The sequence below is a fragment of the Gymnoscopelus microlampas genome, assembly GCF_963454915.1.
Source record: "Gymnoscopelus microlampas genome assembly, chromosome: 8".
In the NCBI taxonomy this organism is placed as follows: domain Eukaryota; kingdom Metazoa; phylum Chordata; class Actinopteri; order Myctophiformes; family Myctophidae; genus Gymnoscopelus; species Gymnoscopelus microlampas.
Genome location: NC_139945.1, coordinates 32482997 through 32488920, shown reverse-complemented (window position 1 = coordinate 32488920; position 5924 = coordinate 32482997). Strand labels below are relative to the sequence as shown.

Genomic DNA, 5924 nt, shown 5'->3' with positions numbered 1-5924 from the left:
AACAACAGCGAGTCTTGCAATAGCAGCAGTGCAGCAGCAAATTAAGCAATCTGTTCTCTTGGATAAAGATCACATGAAGTGATATTGGCAATCTGAATTGAACAACCTGGCCTTTAGACATTAAGTGAAAGAGCCCTTTCCACCACCGTGATTATGATGCATTGTGGACAGATAGCAAAGTAACTTCAGCGAGGTGCAAGCCGAGCTCTCCATCTCACTTATTTGAATCTACCTATCCATCTTTCTTAAAATATACTGTATCTATGTTCCCTGATACAGCCTCTCCTCCTGTCCCTCTCCATCTCTATTGCCACTGACAGTGTGAAGCATTTCAGAGATGCTCAAGTCTACCATACTGTGACCTCTGATTGTGAGCAGACATAACAGTCTGGCCTATTTGTTGTGATATACTATATATTGCTAAGATCAGGAACTCTATATAAATCTTTATATGGAGTTGGTGCTTCATCAATATGATGTCATAGACTGGCCCCAGTGGTTCTGAAACCAAACCAGAATGCGATCCAAACTTCCATTGTCCGAAAATAGAGGTTCTGTCTTGTCTTGTCAAAAAGGTCTCAAATACAGACAGTAAAGGGTTAACCAACCAGGAGTGGGTGACATAGTGGTGACCTTGACTGACTCTGAAGGTGCGTTTTAACAGCGGGCAACTCTCGGGCGATGCCGGGCGACATCGTCCAAAAAGATAAAGAAAATCCATCTTTCATCGCCCCCCCCGCCCACTTCGCCCGATCGCCAGTAGTTGCCGGCTCTCATAGACTTTCTTTATATTTTGGACGATGTCGCCCGAGAGTTGCCCGCTGTTAAAACGCACCGTTAGAGGCACAACATGAGCTGCAATCTGATTGGACTAAACTCCCAGCAAGCTAGTTGCCTCCATGTGAATAAGCTTGATTTATACTTCTAAAATGTTCTTTTAACACCACTGTTAAGCAACTTGAACTGTAGTAGCTGATTACTGTAATCTAATGGGCTACCAGCCAAACTGACTTGACCATTATGTATTAAAAAAAACAGATTAATAAGAATGTTCCCTTCTCTGAAGTGTGTTCATTTTTAAACAAAAACAAAAATAGGGGGAAAAAGAGGCCACAGCTTCAAACACACCTCTTTGAAGCAGGAAATCCTAACCTCCTTACACTAATCCTGTTAGCTACTCCATAATGCTCCTGGGAACTAAACAGAGCATAGCAGCCACATAAGCTACAGTTACTGTATACAAACAGTTATACAAAACTCTACTATGCTCTCAGCACACAATTCATGGTCAAACTATTATGCTTATTGCATATAATCAAATCGTAATATTGGCCAGTAGGAACCAGTAAAGAGCGGGGGGGGGGGGGGGTTGAGGTCATGCAAACATACCCTCATCCCTCATGATGGACACATAAAAGAATACTCTAAAACACAACAATTGTATAATGTAAGAGCAGATGTGCAGAGGTGCATTAAAACAGTCCTTGTTTTAAATTGGAGTTTTTGTGAGTTTTCTTTCTGGCCTGAGGTACTCTGAAGCGGCTTCCTAATGGGAGTAAGCGCTTTACAATGTGCATTCTATTTATATAGCGCTTTACAATGTGCATTAAATTGTTTAATAATTATCTCTGTTATTTGGGCAGATGCTCAATCAGTCACCCATTTAAACAAGAGTAACAGTAATATACTGTAGGTCTTGACAATGGCAGATACGGCTCTATGAAGACCCATTGCATATGCGCAAGAGGATTTTCTTTCAGCAAAACAGCAGCATATGGACGTGTCCAGGGCTCTGTGAAAATTAACATTCAAAATAATTAATTCCATCATGACGTCAAATGACATTTTGGTGTGATTCATGTACTAGTTGACAAAGATTACTACCTCACAAAATACCTAGTAATCCAACTGACAAGCAGGAGTGCATGTTCCACAGTGTACCAAAATACCTGGCTAACCCATAGCCCAGCGATCCTGTGGTTCCAAACCAACCCAGGCCACTTCTTCTCAACCCCTAATACACCCCTGCATTCTCAACTACATTCTTCACTTTACTCTAAAGAAAAAATAAATAAAATAAACAGAAACAAAGCAAACACAAAGGAATAACCTCTGAAATGTATTATTGAATAAAACTATGTATTTGAATTTGAAATAGTACAGATTGCTATGTACATGTGTTCTAACTAGAGAAAATATAGACCTTCAAATCCGCAGTGATAATATATTCTATTTTTCGCTCCTTAAGCTGGAGCATGAAATCTTCTAATCTTAGGACCTCACAGCAGGACAACTTTCATTGATAAATACTGAGATTATGAGGCGGTTTCCATCTCGGTTTTGGACATACAAGGTTATCTCCCAACAGTGACGATAATGTCAAACACATTCGTAATAACATTCATACTGAACTCGACAGTGTTGGGAAAGTTCACTTAAAATATGAACTAGTTCAAAGTTCAGTTCACAAATTTTAAAATGAACTAGTTCAAAGTTCAGTTCATAATTCAAAATTTTGAACTAAAGTTCATGGTTCAAAAAATGAACTAGTTCAGTTCTTTTTCGTTCTTTTTTTTCAATATATATTAGTGCTGTCAGGCGATTAAAATTTTTAATCGCGATTAATCGCATGATTTGTGTAGTTAATCGCGCGATCAATCGCTTATTAATCGCATATTTTTATTGTCTCAAACTTGAATGATTAACTGAAAATTGTATTGTATTGTGCATTGTATTGTATTGTATATGGAGCAGGATGCATCCGAATCTATTATTTATTATTATTACTATACTTTTATTTTTTATCCAATACATTATAAAACCAATGTTATTTATTTAATTTTCTTATACATTATATCCTCTCTGGTGTACATACACAAAGCACCCTATATTTATTATTTCCAGTGGTGTAAAGTAACTAAGTACATTTATTCAAGTACTGTACTTAAGTACAATTTTGAGGTACTTTTACTTTACTAGAGTATTAGCAGTTTTCAGTACTTACTTACTTCTACTCTACATCTCAGAGGCAAATATTGTACTTATTTTTAATTATTTGAAAACTGAAGTTACTAGTTACTATGTAGATTTTGCAAATACATGAGTCACTTCAGCCCTATTGCAGTTTTGGCTATTGGAAAATAGCCGATCTACAAGCTCACAACCTATACCTCTATGCTCACAACAGGTCACGGTGCGACACAGTGAGCTTGTAGATCTGCTATTTTCTAAAGATTTTCATTCATCTTGGTGGGAGGCCTACTTTTCTTGGACGCTTTTTTTCTCTCTGCCAAAAATAGCAGATCTACAAGCTCACAACGCGTCGCGCTGCAACACGTTGTGAGCTTGTAGATCGGCTATTTTTGGCTTATGTTCCCCCCATCTGGGGTTCATGTGGTTAATACTAATGTAATGCATAATAATGTAATGGTGTTTTAATTTTTCATTCATCTTGGCGGGGGGGCTGGGGGCTTGTCAAAGTGAGTGTATGACACTGTTAACATCAAAAGCCAGGTGCAGAAGTCCACTTTTAATGCCAAAATAAAGTCGGGTCGGACGTCCAGACTACAATACGTTCATTCAGAGGTTCGGGGGCCGGGGCTACCGTCCTAAAGTCGGCTGTAGGCTACGGTGCACGACGCATCAGCCACGGTCCGGACATGTTGTTGTAACATCCCAAACTCATTTCGCCGTTCCGCGGTTTACTTTATTAATTCAGCCCAGCTTCAAGTTAATTTTGTCGGCAGTGAAGCCAAGGAAACAACACCGATACTTTGGAAGAGACACAAGTCAACTTCCAAATGCTTGTGGCCGGGAAATGAGCTTCGCAGAGCGGATAAAGTGTCAGCTCTTCGCCCTGGCCGAATGGCCGTAACTGTCTGTGCTGCTCACTAGCTGTCGCTGCAATGAGACTGTTCACTCGGAGTCGGTCTCCGCGCTGCGCACATGAATGTGAGACGCCGCCTTGCTTTTCTCTTTTTTTGGCTGATGGTGCGTTCAAGACGCCTCGGAAACACAGAATAGGATGAAATACAACATGACAAACCGATGTAACCATGGAATTTTGGGACACTCTTGAACGAAGTTTGAACGAAGAGAGAACGCCGTTCACAAACGCCAGAATGAACGCGTTCACAATAACGTTCATCTAGCGGATATACAGTACGTTCAGTTCACGTTCGCCCAAAATACGAACGAGTTCATGAACGATCGTTCATTGAACGCGTTCAGGCACAACACTGGAACTCGAGACATGTGAATAAGCACTGGGAATTACAGTCTCTGTTAGACCCAACATGTCTGACAAAAGCAGTGTGTCATGTTCTACACTTGCCAACACTGAGAGTGTGTGTGTGTGTGTGTGTGTGTGTGTGTGTGTGTGTGCGTGCGTGCGTGCGTGCGTGCGTGCGTGCGTGCGTGCGTGCGTGCGTGCGTGCGTGCGTGCGTGCGTGTTTCAGGCCGAGGTGACTAATAGTTGCTCAACACATCTCTGAGTCAGCATGCTTAGCCTGGAGTGACGCTACTTTACACCCATCAACAGAATATGACAGAGTGAGAGAGCATAATGGAGCATAACACAGTGAGCAACATGGCATAGCTGGGAGTGATACAGAACCTCAGTTGGACAGTTTTTCTATGCTATTTCTTGAGGCGCGGTCAGGCAGTGATACATGAAAACCATTCAACGCTATATTATTGTCTGCGGTTTATGCAATAAATACACAGGCACATATGGGATTATGGAGCCAAACTAAACAAATGTCTCAAAGCAAACCACTGAACACAAAAGAACAACTGATCCAACAACAAGCAATTGCAGTATAATATACATACAGCAGTATCCGCACAAACAATCACACAAGTCACATATACATTCACACTGCAAAGTCCTGAGTGTTAACTATGTACTATCCATACTGTTGTTTACATTCACAGAGGTAAATCAAACAGCAGCAACAAAACAGCCAATAGCACTCACCACATTGATGAGGGTTGATCACATCCCCTGGCAAGAAGCATTGTTAAAATTCTGACTCTCTTTTTATCTCTCCCTCTCCCTCTCTCTCTCTCTCTCTCTCTCTCTATGGTACTTTTTATCAGCTCAAATACTCCCACTGTCCCTCTCTTAACAACCTATTGCTGAAGCTCAAGATAGAAAATGTGTGTGTGTGTGTGTGTGTGTGTGTGTGTGTGTGTGTGTGTGTGTGTGTGTGTGTGTGTGTGTGTGTGTGTGTGTGTGTGTGTGTGTGTGTGTGTGTGTGTGTGTGGGACTTAGAGTCCCCTAATCCCTGTTGAGCAGAGCAGAGTGGGTGCTAGGCAGCAAAGAGTCACAGGAGAATAACGAAGTACTGCGGCAACACACACACACACACACACACACACACACACACACACACACACACACACACACACACACACACACACACACACACACACACACACACACACACACACACACACACACACACACACACACTATACTATAGCTTCAGTGATGGTATTGGTGCTCTGGTGCGCTCCCTTCTGCTGCTGCAGACACCCCAGTGATATATTTAATACAGGTATTATTTAAGCACTCGTCCCAAAAATATACAAAGACGCATTTTATTTCATGGATACTGTAATTATTCACTTATTTAAGTTATGTAGTATGAAATAAATGAAATACACAAATAACACAAGACAAACTAAGTGGAGAGGTGGGAGATTTAACCACATAAGCCCTGTTTTCAAAAGTAGCAAAAATCTACAAGCTCACAATGCATTGTATTGCAACGCGTTGTGAGTATGTAAATCCGCCATTTTCTTATTTATATATTTTTAAGTCCTAACCTCCTTACACTAATCCTGTTAGCTACTCCATAATGCTCCTGGGAACTAAACAGCGCATAGCAGCCATAAGCTACAGTTATTGTATACAAACA

At 41.0% G+C, this 5924-nt stretch overlaps 1 protein-coding gene across 1 annotated transcript in view; it reads right to left on the bottom strand.

Moving 5' to 3' along the window:
* Nucleotides 1–5052, bottom strand: part of sphkap (SPHK1 interactor, AKAP domain containing) — a gene marked incomplete at its 3' end in the record, with an annotated part of 134736 nt that extends 129684 nt beyond the window's left edge. Inside the window, exon 1 of the mRNA XM_084064302.1 lies at nucleotides 4979–5052. The remainder of the gene's footprint in view (nucleotides 1–4978) is intronic.
* Nucleotides 5053–5924: the final 872 nt, after the last annotated feature.